Here is an 18,380-nt window from a genome sequence, read left to right on the forward strand (position 1 = left end):
TCTTTTTCCCAATTTTGATGTTACTTCATCCTTTTTCTTTCTCTTCTTTCGTTTCTTCCTTTTTTATGTTCGTTTGCATCGTTTGCGCTCAAGATTCGCCCGGTGTTTTATTTGTTGTTTTTCTCGTTGGCCCTTTTTCCACGATTTCCTTTCCATCTCTTCCTTCGACCATACCTTTACCTTCTGCGTACTCTACCCTCCCTCTCTCTCTCTGTCGTCTCTGTTGTCTGTTCCACGTATTCCCCGAGCAGCACGTCTGCAGCAGCATCCCGAAAATCCAAAACAAAAGACCGAAAAAGAGAAAAAAAACGGAAAAAATGGAGAAGAAAAGCCCCGACGACGACGACCCTTTTGACGGGTTCCTTATCATTATCCCGTATAGATTTTCGTTTGATTTCTTACTTCACTGACGCTGGTGCTGGTGCGCTGAGGCGATCGCGCCGGCGATTTCGCGCCCAACGAACCCAACGAACCCTCGATCGACTAGCCCTTTCGGGACGCAGCAGCATCGCCGCCATTCCCGCCCGGGGGTTTCGAATTCCTACAGGGACGCGTGGCAAGAAGAGACAGCGAGAAACAGAGAAGCAGACGTCGACGCGGTCGCCGGCCTTGACGCGCGGTCCGCGTTTTGGGTAGAAATCTCTTAATTTTTCGACTTCCTTTTTGGGGCGGCAATCGGCGGTCCCGGGCGTTGCTTTCGGTGTTCTCCTGGGCCTTCTCCGACGGATTGGGCTGGACTTAAGAAAAAGTAGAAGCCATCGCGGGTATCGAGGTGTCGTTAAGGTTGAGGTCCGCGTGGCCCTTATGGTCCAAGAGTCCACTCTTGGACTTGGAGTTTGTCTAAAATGTCGACACCAGGAAAGCGCCAAAGAGAAGACGGTTTTTTTTCGGTGGAATGAGGTGGGTGGGATGGAGATAATTAGTAGCATAAATGCAAATCTATATCGTAGTGAGAGAACTCCCTCTCTCCCCCTCCGATTTATGCTAAACTCCAAGCGAACCAAGCAAGCCATGTGCTTCATTTGTTTTCTCGCTTTTCCTCTCAGCATTCTCACGTTAATGTTTTCTCTTTCCACCGGTTAGCTCACCCTCGAGAGAGCGCGACTACCAAGAGAGAGAGAGAGAGAATTTATTGTTAGCTATAACCGATTCCACCCCCGGTTATAACCGATTCCACCCCTGGAGTTCATTCACGAGCTAGTGTTGCCGGCCGGCCAACGAGTTCATCCGAATACCGCGTGCGTGCATTTTATGCTCCCTTCCCGCCGTACAGCATAACGAACCAAACCAGGACGCTGCACATGATGTTGGTTCGTAAACAGAACGCGCTGTCCGATGTCCTTACGAAGCGACCAACGAACCGAGTGAACCCCCGGGGTCCGGTTCGTGTTCGTGTTCATCGTTTTCGGATCGGTTGGTTCATCCATCCATCCAGCATCCGCCGCGTTGGCTTAAGCCGGTTCCGGATTGCATGGCGGCACCCCAGCACGCCAGTGAATAACGTCCACGCGGTCGGGCTGGTTGTTGGCAAATCGTCGCTGTCCGTTCTCGTTGTCGTTGTCTGTGGACGTCGTTTTATCGCGAGAACGTAAGGTCCGGGGCTCGTATCGATTTGAAGTTTGCTCCGGTAAGTTGTGTTGTTTTTCTGTGCGACGAGCAGCAGCAGTTTTTGGGGGGTTTGTTAGCCGTCGACGTGCGCATATCGACGTGACCCCAACGTGTGTGTGGTATCGGTATGGTAAAAACATAAATCACATGCGTGAGTGTGGCGGTGTATGTAGTGGCCAATGTTTTATCGATGATAGTTCTCGCTCATCATGCGGTCGTTCTCTAGTGAGAGGACAACGTTCAAGCCGGTGTCGGTGGTCTATGCTGGGAGGTACTACTGGGTGTGCAAAACTTGTTGGGACAGGCGAAAAGTTAGGTGTGTTGTCCTCCTGTCCAGTTGATGTGTTATGACAGATACGATACGATGTGATGGCCATCGAGCAATCTGGTTCCGGACTCTCGTCTGTGTGTGTTTGTTGTGAGTGTTTGTTTGTATGCCTTGTACATTACATCCATTGCATTGCTCGTCAACCGGTCTCGGCGACTTGAATTACACCCAACTCTAGACATCAAGTACCAGCAGCAGCAGTTGTGCCAGTTGTTGTGGTTCTTGTGCAATCGAGAAACCGTTCCCTGGCGTGTATGTTTGCCAGACATTCTTGCTACTTGCTTGCTTGCTTGTGTTGCGAACTAACTGGCGAGAAACCTTAGCAAAAGGCAATCAACATACACGAACGCTGCTAGTGCGAGACGAAACTAGACGTTTCCTGCTCCCTTACCTGCCACAATCCGGTGCCATGGATGGAAAGTAGCAAAGAAAAGTGTAGTAAAACTTCCTACAGCGACACCAACACGTGGGAGGCGTCCTTTTTTCCAATGCATGCATCAAAAAAAAAGAAACAGTTCGACAACTCCCGAACCGCGCAACCGGGCATCCGAGCAACCAGGTTACCGGAGCAACACACGCGCCGTGCTGCGACGCGCCACGCCGTACCACCGACCGGTAGAAAAGTTGGTGGAAAAATGGAAAAACCGGAAAAATCCCTTTCCCGTGGCCGTTTGGCGTGCTGTTTCTCGTGGTGCGGTGTGTGTGCGGGGGTGGTTTTATGCTATCGATCCCGCCTTCCAAGCATAGAACGTCTGGCTGGCTGGCTCGTTGGTTGGTTCGCGTGGATAAGCGGTAAAGCGCGAAGAGCAACGAAAGCGAAAAGAAAAACAAGAACCCGGGAAAACGGACCGGGTGGACGGAAAATCAAGTTGGGTTTGCGAATTGAATTTTCCTTATCGCTGCTGTTCCACCTGCTCGTGAAGCCGGTGGGGTGGGAGGGCTGCACATTGCAATTCCTTTCGGGCGCGAAGCAAAGCGAAGAGGAGCTTAGTAGCATTTCGATCTCATGACGATGATGGTTTGGTGGGGACCGAGTGTCTGTGTCTGTGGAGTACCGTGCGGTGGTGGCTAAAGCTTGGAAAAGCGATTTTCGGTGAAAGCCGCGAGTGTGAGATGGTGCCTCGTAGACGCAGTGGATTTTGCAGCGCATGTGACAGAATTCGCTTCGCTCGGTGAAGTGCTTGTGCAAGGGCCCTCCACCCGCGAACGGCAGCATAGTTATATTGTTAGAACGCGAAGAGGAAAATAGAAATCCAACGCCTAGAACACCCGGAAACCATCTGCGACCGGGCGGCGTTCTTGTTCGTTCAATTCGACTTGTGTTTGTGTTGTGTTTGTTGCTTTCTTCTATTTTGTTGTGTTCCGTTCTGTCCCCAAGTTCCGTTCCTAGTTCTGTTCCGTTCCGTTCCGTTCCGTTCCGTTGATCGTTTCAGTTGTTTCCCTTGTGTGTCCTTTTTGTGCTTTGTAATCAGCATGTGTTCGATTGTAGTGTGTTCGTCCGGCGTCCAATTCCATCTTTTTCTTATCAAAGTTTTTCCAACCTTTCTCTTTTCCTGCTAGCGGCATCTTCAACCCCAGCGTGTTGTGAGTGAAATTGAGGCAAAAACGGCAAACTTGCGCAAAACAACAAAGCAAGCTACTTGTTCTTGTACCAAGTGTTGCTAGAGAGCTTGCTGGTAGCTGTCCTCTGTGTGAGCATCAACAGAGCATCAGTAGCAGCGTTTAGTGAGTTTCGAAAGTTTTCTTTGCGTTCCTCGCCGACCTATCGTGTAGATTCTGTGTGTTTCTTTGTGTTAGTGGTGGTTTGCTTCAAAGTGAATGCAAAAATAAGGCCAACCCCCGGCGCGTGATGAGGCGCAATCAAGAATGAAGTTATTATGCTGAAGATGAGATGCCATGACCGTTCGTAAGAGCTACTGAGGGGTGGGCTAGCGTGAGGGGCTCCATGATTATAGTGCGCTCTGTGTGCTGCGAGCGAAAGAAACAGTGAGACCAATCAGTGAAATGTCACGGAACCCGGTTGCCGGTGCGAACCATAATCAACCATCACCGCGAGCATCAACATCAGCGCAACAGTAAACCGTGAAAACGGCCGTGAAGCATTTGGCAACAGCATAGTTTGCCTCGCCGAAAACTCCCCTGGCGCAAGGTAAGTTTAGTTCGCTTTAGTTAATGCTAATGGCAGTGCACACTCGGTGGTGCGTGGCAGTCCGGGAGCCTGCGGATCTGGAAGGCATAAATATTTGCCACCCACTCCGGGGCTGGCGAATGTGATATGTCCCCTGGGACACCAGGCAAACAAACAACCATTGCATGATTTGAATGCACTTTTCGTTGCTTCATTTTATGCCACTCGCTCCCTTATTGGTTCCACATGGCCTACTGCGTGCGTCCGTGCGTGCGTGCGTGCGTGCTGCTACTACTGATGATGATGATGGTGGTGCTCGTGTGCAGTCATCATTTGCTGACGGTTCGTAGAACAGACGGTCTCGGTGCTCGGCCATTTTACACATTTTTATCGCATCTCGTTTGTGTCGTAGTGCTGTCAGATGGGTTTTGCACACCCTCCTCCCCTAGTGGGCTATGCTGTGCATATGTTGCACTGCGTTACGCTCTAAACGTGCGAGAGAGATAGAGAGAGAGCAATAGGGAGAGGGAGAGAGAAGAAAGCAAAAGGGAGCAACACGCAAAGGGTTCGCGGTGCCAAAGTGTCACTGCAATGTGGTGCGAGTTGTGTGTATGTGTGGTGCGCCCGTTCACCTCCCACTGCGTAGGGCAACATTTTTATGCTGCACCGCCCATCAACATCCTCTCCCTCCCTCGGCGACATTTGCCGGGGATGATTGCTTCCGCCGCGCTCCGTGGCCGTGCTCGGAAACGCATAAATTTCCAGCACCGCGGCGCCCGATCTCAGTAACCACCGGTCACCGCCAGTTGCATTTTGACAAATCGTTCGTTGCCCCGGACAACAACTCCAGGCAGGCTCAAGGTTCAAAAGCCACCCATTCGCGAGGCCTAAACTGTGTGCTCGTCGTCGTCGTCGTCGTCGTCGTCGTCGTCGTCGTCGTCGTTCGTCAATAATCAGCATAAAATGCAAGCCCGCACGCGTCCACTTTGTTAAACGTGCTGTTCCGGTGCGCGGAACTGGAACTGGATCAATGCCACTGGAAAAGGCCACCGAAGCCTCCGTGTCCATTTTTTGTCGAGTGTTTTGCGGAATGCTTTTTTTTTCTTTCTCCTTTGCCAGAGATCGACATTTTGCCGCTCCGTCATATTTCACGCACCACCGAGCCAATAAACATGCTGCTGTTATGAGTGATGCTGCTGCTCTCGGCAGCTTATCGGACCTGGCATGTTTTGCACACGCCCTCGGGGGCCAAAAACCTGGCACTCGGGTGAAAAACTTTCTCCATCGCCGGCGGTGCACCGCGCCGCGCAGGAACAAAGTTTCGTCGTCGTCGTTCGTCGATTATTTATCGTTCAGTTGTGGCCGCGAGTGAGCGAAACTTGAAACCGTTTAACGAAACCTGTGACCTCCTCCCCCTACTACCACCCCTCTGGGTGCAACGTGATGCTTGATGTGGTTTTCCCGCGTCCCATCACGGCAACGATGGATCATATTTTGTATTTTCTTGAATCCATGATGAACGATGAACCCCCAGACTATGATCGATGGGAATGGTATGCTGCAGGTGCGTTGGGCGGTGGGTGGTGAAGGTGAAACTCGAACCATTTTGCACCCATCTCGAGCCGCGTGTATGTGCGCACTCGGACCGTAAGATGATCCGCAAACTTTCTTTCCATCACCGGAACTCCTTCCTCTGCTGTTGCTTCTTCCTTCGCGTTTCCGATTCCGATTCCGATGGATACCGGTTGCGAACGGGGATGAGGATGGGAATGTCCTCCACCTCTCTCTCTCTCTCGTAGGAAACACAGAAGGAAGGTCACGAAGCACTGGAGAGGTGCTAGATAGAGAGAGCGACCGGCTCGTGAGCTGCACATTATTACCGCGGACGACCACCACCTCGTGCGCATAAAAAAAAGGCGCGCCAGGTTGGAATCGTGGGCGCTGAGGGCCCCCAGGACCAGGACCAGGGCCGAGGACCACCGCCATCTTCCATCGCTTGATCATAAAAATGGAAATGGAAAACTTAAAACAGTGTAGCATCGGTGTGTAATGGCACACCTGGCTCAGTAGCTCGTGCCCCCCATCCCTACTCTCTCTCTCTCTCTCTCTCTCTCTCTCTCTCCTTGTCTCTCTCTTTGGCTCTCTCTGTCCCTCTCGCAAAGTCCGTGGTCGTCAAAACCACCCAAGATGATGCCACGGTGCGTCGTCGTCAGCGATCTCCGCGGGCCCGCGCGACACGTTTATGTTTTGCTTATTATTTATGGCCTTCCCTCGGCTTCCATCACCACCACCACCACGCGACCACCTTGGTATACAATTTTATTTCATTCCCGGGGTCCGGCTCGTCATCATCGTTGTGGCCTTTTTCGGTGCTGGAAGTGTGCCATTTTGTTGTTGCTCGAACGCTGCTCAAACAGCAGCAGCAGCTGCTGTTGGCGTTAGGACGATGCTTTTGAATCTAATCGGAAGCCGGTGGCGTCGGTTGCCATTGCGATGAGCTGATGGCCCCCGGGAACCGGAGAGACACTAGGTGTCATCCGATAAATCCCGTATCCGATGCAGCGTAGTGCTGGGTGGCTGGCTGTTGCGCCAACCGGGAGGAAGATTCATACGAATCACGATAAGATGCCGTCTGTGGTCTGCGCTGCTGTTGCATCTTTCGGCCTGCTAGGCAGCCAAATTGGCCTCAATCTCACTCTCTGACCGGAACCGTCGCGGTACGGAAGCGCCTCACGATTTATGTGCTTCTGTTCCGGTTCCCGGTTCGTTGTCCTTTGCGTGAAGCGTTTGTTGCGCCTTTAAAGTTGCGCCATTTTGGTGGCTTCCTTCTGTCAGGAGGGGCCATAGGGGAATGCTAACAATCGCCGAGCTCCTAGAAGACAGGAAGAACAGAGATAGATCCTTTGGTGAGAGATTGAAAATAATCAAAATTACTTACAGATCCTTGCAGAAAAATCATATAAGAGTACATGAGCAAAACACGGCCGCCAACAAAATAAAAATAAGTTGATATTTCGGTGAGAATGTTGATAGATTTGCCAAGTGTGAGCTCAGATTGCTATCGTGTAGGACCTCGGTCCAGCATTTTATGTTTATTGTTGAGGCCGCGAGTGTCTCTCGCACTGCCAACTAAACCCAACCGCTCTCAGCAGAGATAATTGCTGCAACAACACACTCACTAACCCCCGGCCATTATTACGCTGCGTAAAGTGTGATTTGTTCGGATTGGTCAGATGAAAATTAAAATTGCAACAAACGTCCTTCAACACACAAACAAACATCACAGCTCGTTAAGCAGCATTATCGACGGCAAGTGAGGGGTAGTTGCTGTCCACCAATCCAGGAGCCTCCCCCGTAGAACGGGATTCAAACAAATTTGCGCGAAAACTCTGCGTAAAACCAACAATCAGTAACAACCGCCATTATCCGCTCACCGCTCACGGCAGGTGTGCAATGCATTCACATGCTCGATCGGACAAACATAATTATTGTAAAACGATTTTGCCGCCCACGGTTCCGCCAACATCAACAGGTAGAGCGAGTGAGCGGTGTCCATTTTGGTGACCTGTAAGCCGATTATTATGTTTCCTGCGATCGCGGGATTTACGTCGTGAATGCTCACTGGAAATGCCCGATGCTTGAGTTGTCCTTTTTAGCGAACACAATCTTGTGACCCAAATGATGAGTTGAAGAGTACGTCACTCCGTCGGTGCAATAATGAATGCGCTCTAGTTGAGCTGCTCCGGATGCTGCAAACAAGCCAATGACCTCGCTGCCAAGTGCGCACACACATAGACAAGAGCACACTAACCAAGAGGGGACGGGCCATCTACTTCCGCTGTGTCCGCAGTGTCTCCGCTGCTGTCCTTTCGACGCTTATCATCGCTTCGTTGTCATTAGCCTCTCGGCCACCTTTAAATGGCTGCAAAATTACTCTGCACCTTTCAGAGAGAGAGAGAGAGACGAAGAGAGAGTGATACGAAGAGAGAGAGACCGAGTGAGCCAGTGTCTGCGGCCATTGTTCGTGGTGGCCATTTGATACTCTGCTCGCTGATGATGAGACGAGCCATAGCGCACCGACCCACAATGGAGGGTCATGGTGTATGCAGAGCATAGCAGCACCAGCAGCAGCAGCAGCATAACCGCACTAATTAATGTGAATCCGTGGGGTAAAACGGGATGGTGTGGAGCACTCTTCACCTCGGCGCCGGAGATAAAGCGGACTGGACCGGATTTCGAGCTGTCAGATTTTTAGACCACGATACAAACCAACGATGACGATGATGATGATGATGATGATGATGGCAGAGGGATGATCCTGTGGTATTGTTGCAGTCGCCTGGTGCGATGACACAAGCTGCCATCCTGCTGCTGCTCATCCTTTTTGCTCCAGCAGCGAAAGGGGTAGGAAAATTCCAGAATCCTAGCTGTGTGTGCCTGTGTGAGCTGGAAATCATTAAAATGTGGTGGATGGATGGGTTTTGATTCACAAAATGAAACACTCGCACTCAGATGCGACCTTTAAGTGGGTTGTCGGTTGCATTTAACCAGTGAGGAAAATCGTCGCTTAATTAGAATTTTCTTGGAGCATTTTCCCGGGACGAAACTGGTGTTTGAGGGTGTTATGATGCTCATGCTGCACACCTCAGGCGAACGCTCGCTATCAGTCTTTTTTCTTTCGTATAAACTCTGTTATTCGGTGGAAAACCTGTCAGGAAAAATCTCACAGCCACTTTGTGGCATAAAATATCAATATCCTTTATCGGTGGCACATCCTTAATAGCGAATAACAGATTAGTGAGTCCATGATTGGCATTCTCTCTTTCTCTTACTCTCTCTCTCTCTCTCTCTCTCTCTCTCTCTCTCTCTCTCGCTCTCTCGCTCTCCATTACTTTATACAAAAACATGAAGCAAGCAAGCCCAGCTTTGGAAAACTTTATTGTTTTTATTTGTTGTAGTTTTCCCGGTCGCACATTTTCCGCGAACCAACCGCATCATCACCTCATCGGTCAGAGGATATTCAATGGACGCAGAAGTTTCCCCCCGATTCTACCACCCCCATCGGGTGAGTGCGTGAACCGCGGTGTATGTGTGGGAAATCTGTTTTTCATCCACCACGTTTACCACGACCGTGGAGCGGACTGGCCCACTGGCACGTTGTTTTCCATTTTCCATCCGCAAAAATCGTGCGTCGAGTCGAGTGGTTTACCACCGAGGGCAGGAAAAGTGCTGGTAGGGCAGTGGGCATGTGGTGAATGGGCCCTGTACACCACCCCCCGGTGCCCCGGTCAGGATCATGGTGATGCTGCCACAGCATAACCATCGCCGCGTGTATCTCTCTCGCTCAAGAGGCAGCCACCGCAACCACATCCTCGGTGTGGAGGTACTGGGGAAGAGAAGGTCCTGGGTGGAAAGGATGGGGGGTTCTGAAGAAGTTTTCCCGCCACACGTTTTACTCTGCTCGCACGCATGCCCGTAACGTAAGGGAAGGGGAGGGATTGCAGGTGATGAAAACGATGACCCACATTTCCTGTTTTGCGCAAAACAGGGCGCGGCGCTCTAACCTCACCTAATGGTTAACCTCATCGTCCCGGGGAGGGTAAATGGGGATGCTGGAACTTTAAAAATATCGATTTTCCCGCTCCCTCGAACCACATCATAGGACTTCATACGGGGTTGCCCCTTTTTCGACCGAGGAACGCTGCGAATGTCAAAGGACTGTTTCGGTTCCGTGTAAAAAGCGGCGGACTTGGCGGAGTGTCCGAAAAAAAGGAAAAAAGCAACACGAAAAGTTTTCTCCAGTTTTCCATTTTGTTTTCTCGCTTTATGCCCCCCCGGGAAGGGCGCTTGTGGCCAAGCATCCGGCCAAGCAGTAGCATCCGCATCCGCGGACTCGAGAACGAAGATGCTCAACGTCAGACCACCAACTCTGTGGTCGTCCTCGTCGGTCAATTGATTTCTACTTTTCTGCTGCTTGGAATGGCCACCACCGTACTCCTGAACTGAGCTGGTGCGACTCGGTTCATCGAAATCGGGAAAACAGTTCTCGAGCACAAATCGATAACGAAACATCAATCCACCCCCTCCGGGGGGGGGGGGGGGGGGGGCGGTGGAGCCCGGGGGGCACTCCTTTTCTTTCCGGTTGGCGTGCTGGCAGCAGCAGCAGCCGCTACCAAACTTGTTGCTGTGTTGTGTGGCGGTGGAAATCGCGCTCGAGCGCACCGGATCGTATCCTTCGTTCGGCGAATTGCTGAGGTTTCCTGCTGCCGGAGGAACCGCACGCCAGTCACCGGCCAGCCGTATACACATCAAACACAATCAGGCGTCAGGCGCGCCGTACCGGTTCCGGTGAGGTGGAAAAAGCTTCCTCCACCGGGAAAGCACCATCTCCGCGTCTCTCTCTCTCGCTCTCTTTTCTCGTTGTCGGCCTTGGCACCGAGGTACTTCAAAGTGCAGAGCAGGTTCCAGCGTCAAGTGCCCGAGAAAAGTGAAAGAAAATCGGGATGAAAATTTGTGGGAGTTTGGGTACTGTTTGCTACTGGAATGTACGCTTCTCTCGGACCAAGAGTCTTAAGCTGGCACGTCTCCCGTGGGAATGCCACGTAGCGGCATGAGAGAGCATTGGTTAGTGTGTCGATTGGAGCTACAAATGAGTGTCCCGGGGAATCCGCAGGGTCCAAGCTATAGCCGCTGATTGGTGTTTGCTGTCAAGTGGCCCCTTCCTCGCGCTCTCTCCCGGGTATCCCGGGATTCCGGATGACCAGAGGAGATGAATATTGATTGTAGGATACAACAAGCCATCGACGAAACCATCGTTAGCGTGCTCATGTCGACGTGCTCCAGGTAGTTGTAGCAATCCCGGTAGCGCGAGCGCCCCAGAATAGGGTCTGTGCCCTGGAGTGGAGAAGGTCCAACGTGGACGGGGAGTCCGTGAGGGCCTCGGATTGATTGATTAGTCTCCTGTTGTTGGGCCCGTTTTGTGGGAGTTTTTTTTTTCTTTTTTGGCGGGAACGAACGACGTGAAAGAGGCAAATAAGAGTGGCCATTCACCACCGGTACCATCGGTCACTACGGCTGACGATGCCGCTAATAATACTGGCCTCGGTGATCATTTCAATTGCCAACAGCGGCCAGCTCAGCCCCCAAGCGATGCATATAGCATCGCCACTGGCCACTTTCACACGCAATCATACCTGGGAAGCGGGGGGTTAATGAACCGATGGAACCTGCAAATGGAACCTGAAATCGATGCCAGCTTCCATTGCGTTCCGCGTGAGCCGGGTTTGTCAATGGTTTGGTGCGCGTACCCGTGGATGCGTTCCTCCACTTGACCTACCACGCCAGAGGAGGAACTGAAATCAGAACAAAGCCTTGCCTTTGATCGCATCCCGATGCTGCGTCCGTCCATAATGCGCGAGCATTAGACGCACTCGGCATGTTGTTTACCATCGCACAGCATATCCCGTCTACGGTCACTTGTGGATGGCATGTTTGCTGCGTCCCAACAAACAACCGGCGTTTCGTTTGAAGGCGGTATCTCTCGCGCTCTCTCTAGACGATGCTCCGTTGATGAGCGTTGTTGTCGAGTATCGCTCAACTCTCCCAAGGCAAAAAGGGCGGGAAAATGCAAATATTTATTCATCGGCACGATTCACTCTTCTGCGGCTCTGGAGAGACCGCTCGCGCTCGGCACTAAAAGGCACGAATTCCGGTGCTTTCTGTTCCAGCACCCCTTCCAGGGTGTGTGGCGTCGAACCGGCTTGCCGATGACCTTGTTTTTGTCGCAGCCTGCCCCTCCCCAAAAAACTGGTGGCCAGCCGAGTCGGTCAGCCCCGGTAGATAATTAAAAACACTTCGGCCACATGAGGGACCAGCTGGTGACCTCTCGGGGCTGGCGACTAATTAAAAATTCCAAAAACTCCCGGACACCACTCCGCATTAGTGGGGGTTGGTGACGAGTTGACACTCACCTTGCGATCGTCTCCGAGTGCCGCGTTGCGTGCAAAGGTGTAACCTGGTGCTTTCCATCAAAGGTGTGGATCGGTTGGCCGAGGAGCAGGTGAGAAAACGATCCATTAATCGAATGTTTCTCTTGACCAGGGTACCAGGGGGGGGGGGGGGGTTAAATGGGTCATCCGGGTGTCTGCGGTTCCCGGTAGCACCCGTCCGCGGACGACGCGTCGTGTGTGCTGACGTGACGCGACCGAAAACTCCCAAGTCACCGAAAGCCAATCACTTCACTCCCCGGAGGAGAAATAGTGAGAAGCAGCAGCAGCATCACTGAAGATGGTGGCCGCAAGAGGGCGAAACGCGGAGCGGAGGGATTTAATTTCTTCATTCCCAGCCCATTACTGGCCACGGAGAGTTCGTGGCAGCGGCGGCATCGGATCCACTCTAATCGGGGCTCGCTGATCCATCAGATGTGGTTGTTATACTTCCTTCGTGCTGGCGTACTTGCTGCCCATGGGCTGATCATGGTGGTCACGTCTTGCGCTCGTTATTGCGTCTCATCTCCTTCCTCTCGCTGCCTTCTTATGCTTATTATGCTGGCTGCTTAGCGATGGCCGGTCGCTGTCTCAAAGGAAACATTGTTTTTGCGCCACAGCCAAAAAGGTTGCTCCCGATGGTTGCTGCTCCGAGATCTCGGTGTGCGGTTATAACCGATTGGACTGATGTTGGGCTGGACTTGGGCTTCGTGGAAATGCTGTTCAAAGGAGGCATTGCGCCACGCACACGAGGCAACATGATTCACACCGGATGGACTGGCAGATCAATCCAGATTGCCATCTGTGTGCTCCGCGGACTGGTTACTAGTCGGGTATCTACGGGGCGTCTGGACGCTGTGAGGCAAGGCAACAGACAGCCCAAGCCAACTGGTCAATTACAGTGAGAGTGGCGAGAGTGTAATTTGTCCCGTCGGTCATGTTTACCTCTCGATCATTCGTCGAAGTCACAGACGACTGTCCAGACGACTCGTCCACTCGTTGGCATGCATAAGTCCGACGACATCATCATCATCATCATCATCATCATCATTGGTCTGTTGGATTGATTGTGAATGAATAAGGCAACGTCTGCCTCGGCGGTCAAGGATGGAATCAAACTTTGGCGTCAGAGCATCATTCCGGATTCTCTCCTCGCCGAGCCAGGATACGCGCTGGCCACCGCTAAACATAACCTTGAACGCGTCTGGTGTGGCCTCTCCGCGGCAACCCATTTCCACACTCCGAACTCCGGTCCATTAGCCGTGCTTCTCGTGCTTCCGGGGGCCCCGAAATGGCCGATTGGCTTGCTGCTTGCTGGCCTAGTGAAGACCGTGTTGCGGCCGCCCTGCACACACCGTTAAGTGAGGTCGTTCCATCATCACCACCATCATCGCTGATCGCTCAAAGGTATAAAAGGAAACCCGGGAGGGGGCGGTTAGGTTGTCGGTTCTGATCATTGTGATCAGCGATGATGCGGCTACCGGGGGCACCCGGGGCATCCATTTCCTCTTGTATGCGCGCGCGCGCGCACGCCTCCCCGTGGAATCAATTGTAATCGTTATTAACCGTCATCGAACGCGGAGGCGTCTCGCAAGAGGAGGAGGAGGAGGAAGTGGTCGACCTCGAACCGCGTCCAGAACCGGAGCCGGCCTGCTTACGGCTTCAAACACAACGATTTGTAAAACATATCTCGCGTCTCGCGGGTTCGCGTGTGGGCCGCCCGTGTGTAATTCATATTTCGCCCCGGTTCCTCCCGGTTCGGGGCCAGATCCAGACCAGATCATGACGCCAAGCCACGCCACGGAGCGCTTAGTCATGCTTCTTTGCGAGCGCCCTCGCGCTTCTTGTGCTTTTTTTTCGGAGGTGGAGAAGGAAGTCGGTTAAGTAAGACGTTGCCATCAGCAGCAGCACCACCACCACCAACAACAGAATACGCCTTCACTATCGTGGTATCGCTTTCATTGGACGCAACCACAACTGGTGTTGCGTCAATTGGTTTGGAGTCTCCAACTCCCTGTCCCGCATTGTGATCTGCCATCTGTCATTCGGTGCGTGCGTTAGACTATTATTGCTAATCCACACCTTCACCTGCGTACCGAGCGTAGGACCGAGCGTGCCGAGCACGAAAGTAGCTCTAATTCCCTTTGGAACCTGAAAGACAGAATCTGCTCGCTGTGCGCTGGGCTTGTAATCCGCTCTGTCGGAAATTAGCTTCCTCAATAGGTTTATCGCTCATTCGGCACTCGGCGGAAGCGTCCACCCTCTCCCGTCCACCCCCGCGCGGTACCGACACAAGGAACGACACATTGTTATGCGTGGTCGTGTGTTTCACGCACGTACATGTCCTGGGCCTCAAATCCGGCCCGCATACCTGGCCGACAGATCCCTGAGGGGATTGCAATTCATTAAGGCATTAAAAGGATCGACCGAGGTTGAGCTTAAGAGAGAGAGAGAGAGAGAGAGAGAGAGAGAGAGCGAAAAGAGGTCCTATGAGGAGGCTTCTACATATATCCTTCACTATTCCCTTTTTTTTGACAATCCTGGTATTACCAGGGCCCGGCATTCCCCGGTTGCATGCAGTTGCCTTGGTAACCTCTCGCTCTGGCTCTCCGCTTCCACGAAGTTCCCGTCCCCGGCCTGCTTACAATGCGACGACAAACAGCAATTCGATGAGTCCATCAAAAGCAAAAAGGGACGAAACATATGTTTGCTTCGATTGTTTGGCGGTGGCGGTGGCGGCATTGGTTGCTTCTCGAAGAGATTTGCTTCTTGCGCCTTCTCCCTCCCTCCCTCCCTCCCTCCCTCTCACGTGGTCGGATGTGGTCATTCGTGCGTTCGTCCGGGAATTGGTTTTTTCTCCCCCCCACCGGTGGACCGGCATGGACACGTAGGCACGTACGATGTAGCGCGGTGAGGACGTGCTCTCTCTGTCCGTTGTGTGCCCCGAAAGAATAAGAAGAACCATTCGGTACCACCCCCTGCTGTGCAAAGGATAATTCTCCATTTTTCTTTTCTCTTTTTTTCTGGGATCTTTTTTCCCATTCGAGGCCATGAGTCGCGTCCTCGCCGTGCGCCTCTTCGGTTGGAATCCTTTTTGGTCGATTTCGTTCTAACGAACGACTGTTCGCCAGGTTTTGTGTCCTTCGAGTGACTCGAAGCTTTTCGAAGCCAAACGGGCACGTTATTGAGGATCACGGAGTAGCCCTTCGTCGAAGAGGCATCGAGGAAAAGGAAAACGGTGGACGGAATTGGAGTCAAAAAGAGAGGGAAGGATGTCATGCTGCGCCGACCCAAAAGTTATTGAGTGATCAATTTCAAACATCATCATCATCATCGTCATCATCGGTGTTCGATCGCCTTTTCGCCCAGAGGTTTTTGCTTCGCGGGGTTTGCTTTGGGATTTTTGATTTATTTCCATTCCTGGAGTCCCTTTTTTTTAGGGGGGTAGTCTCGAAGCCAAGAAGTGACGCGTCGTCCTCGGTGTTGTGTTGATCGTTTGTGTTCCCACCGGGGACCGTTGTGTGGTACACTTGGAGATATTGTATTTTGCTAGCTCGTTACTGGTCTCAAGAAGAGAGGATCGTTATCGGGAAATTCGGGATATCGCTCCGGGTGTGTTTTCTCAACGTGCCTCCTGCCTGAAGTGCTTCCAGTTTCGGGCTACGGGGTTCTGGGCGATAAGATTGTGTCATCGGACGGTATCGATAGGTAAACAGACGAAAGCAGACTGAAGCGTCGATCAGCAGCAGCAGCAGCAGCAGACCGTGTCCGATAAGCCACAACCAGGTCGAGTGAGTCATGGACCGATAACCGTTGGCAGCCGATCAAAGTCCCACTGCGTTTGCTAGCATTCCGCATGCGCCCCGGGAACAAATCAGTTTCTTCTTTTCTTTCTCTTGCGTCATTTGAATACCCCGAAAATGGTTCCAAATCCACTTCGACTGGATGGAAAAAATGGAAAAAATTGATTGAAATGCTGGGTTCAAAAAGAATGTCTCGACGGCGTCATCGCGCGAACCCTGAAGATGGAGGGAGATGGCCGATGAATGTTAATTAGTTTCAAATTATTCATATTTCTAACTGCTGTTGGTGGTGCTGCTGCTGCGCTGATGAGTTTCGGTTTTATCGTCGTTCGACGGTCTGTTCGGCGACGTTTATTAGACGAACGCAGCAGGTATCCAACGGCATCCGTCGCCCTGGGTCTAGGCCAGGTTGAAAGAAAATTGCTTTTCATCCCCTCAGTCTCAGTTTCCAATTCCCGGCAAACCACCACCTCTGCGTCGTGCCCCTAAGGCTAAGGTCATTTGACGGGGAAATTGAAATTGAAAAATTTATGTTTTCAATGGCATGGCGCCTCTCCCTCCCCCTTTCATTTCATTTCTGGCTCGCTTCTCATCGATTGATCGAGCGCCAGATTGAACGGCGGCGAATTTGCTTACGCTTTCGCCACTAAAACCGATTGTGGCCAGACCGTTTGTTTCATATTGCTCCTCGAGAGGAGAAACAAACACGCGCGCATTTTCTTCGAGAATTGGGTTCGCTTTCGCCACATTTAGCCGCTTACCCTTTCACCGGAGTCTCAGAGAGCAGAAGCGGCGGTCGAAACCGATTCATCTTTATCAGTTCAACTGGTCTTTTGAAGGAGCATCGCTTGATCGTTGTGTGTGCGCGCGCGCGCCCGTGCGTTCGTAGAATTTCCATAAATTATCTCCGCCCTTCGGTTGCCAACCGAGAAACCGCGATTCAATGGGCCATTCGGGCGAGTAAACTTTCCTTTGGTATTGCGCGCACGAGGTGAAAGTAACCCGAATTGAAGCTGGATTTGTGTGTTTACATGCTCTGTTGCATTGTGTTCTTGGTTTGGCCACTTGAGATGCCAGCTTTTCTTTCCTTTATCTCTGTTACTTTTCGGTCAGAAGCCACGTTCCTTCAGTGTGGTGCAGCTTGGCCGGTGCAGTTTGGAGACATCACAATGCGCCATAACTTAGGTCCGGTATTATTGCTGGCGACCAAGACGGTTCTGGTTTCGTTCCCTTGTACCGACCAATGACCGGACTGCGCCGAAGACTGCTGGAGGTGCCCGGAAGTGAAGTCGCGCTTCGAAAAACAGGCTAGCCGCTAGCGAGGTGGCACGCCAGCATGAATTAATGTCGGCGCAAATGTCCACAACAAGAGAGACGACGGCCCGTGGTCGCCGATGGGCGAACGATGCCGCGCCGAGCTGTGAAACTTGGAAAAACAAATAAATAAGTGTGATAATTAGGTGAACATAAATATTCTCGCCCGTTTCGGTCGATGGCCACTGGACCCCGGGCCGGAACCAACCATTGTAAACCGTGTGTCCGGCTCTGTGAGTGTCAGAACTTGGCCAGCAAGCTAACTTTGCTGACTGTTGGTGAGGCTGCTGAAGGTGACAAGCCGGTATGCTGGAGGAATTTATTATATTTCCCTTATTTATTGCCGATTCTCTTCTCCACAACAACCCAGCAAAAGACACATTCTCGGGTCTTGATTTTGTTGGAAAAATATTAAAATTATTCCCTGGACTGCAGCAGATGTCCTTCGGTGTTTGGAAGTCGCATCGCGGAAGTGTCTTCACCTCAGCGTCGGCTCAAGGGGCTACTTATTTATGGGGCAGCCAGCAGCAGAGGGCAGCAACCGAAGCGACAGACAGATCTGATGCTCCGAAAGTAGCAGCAGCACTGGTGCATCCGGCGGATGGTGGCCATCCACGAGTTCAGGTCCAGTCTAGAGATGGTCCGGTGTGTTGCGGTAGTTAAGGTGTAAATTAATTGCCCCGTGGCCACAGAGCTAGCAGGACAGAGATAGAGAGAGAGAGAGAGAGAGAGAGAGAGAGAGAGAGAGAGAGAGAGAGAGAGAGAGAGAGAGAGAGAGAGGAGAGTGGGTGGGGAGTGTTTTCACTTGGGGATGCTAATGGATTCGAGAAAAGGTGTAGGCCCGCGGTCCCGCCGTCGACGGAAAAGTTCTCCCAGGCGTGTGATTATCCAATAATATCCGAAAAGTACCGCGGCAGGGCCTAGTGGGAGAGGGGTGGCCATCTTTTGTGTGCCGATGGGTGCCACGGTTCCGAGGGTCGAGGGTTTTTTCTTTCCCATTTTTTTTGTTTTGTTTTTGGTGTGGATTTTTCCGATCGCCTCGAATGAGATGAGCTGATGCTACCTTTCATGGGCAGAACAGCAGCATCGTGAAGGGATGGGGAAGAGAGAGGATGTGAGAGGATGGAGTGGAAATGGCCAGCAGTGGGTTTGCATTAGCATAAGGCGAGGAAACGCGGATCCTCTTGAATCGTGCCTTTTCCGTCCTAATTATT

The 18,380-nt window shown here is 52.0% G+C and overlaps 1 protein-coding gene across 1 annotated transcript in view; it reads left to right on the forward strand.

Moving 5' to 3' along the window:
- The first annotated feature begins 1,520 nt into the window (after positions 1-1,520).
- The window catches only part of LOC126572875 (hornerin), a 110,916-nt gene continuing 94,056 nt past the window's right edge, over positions 1,521-18,380 (forward strand). Inside the window, exons 1-2 of the mRNA XM_050232575.1 lie at positions 1,521-1,627; positions 3,497-4,085. The gene's annotated coding sequence lies outside the window, so the exon portion shown is untranslated. The remainder of the gene's footprint in view (positions 1,628-3,496; positions 4,086-18,380) is intronic.

Source organism: Anopheles aquasalis, chromosome 2 (genome assembly GCF_943734665.1).
Source record: "Anopheles aquasalis chromosome 2, idAnoAquaMG_Q_19, whole genome shotgun sequence".
In the NCBI taxonomy this organism is placed as follows: Eukaryota; Metazoa; Arthropoda; class Insecta; order Diptera; family Culicidae; genus Anopheles; species Anopheles aquasalis.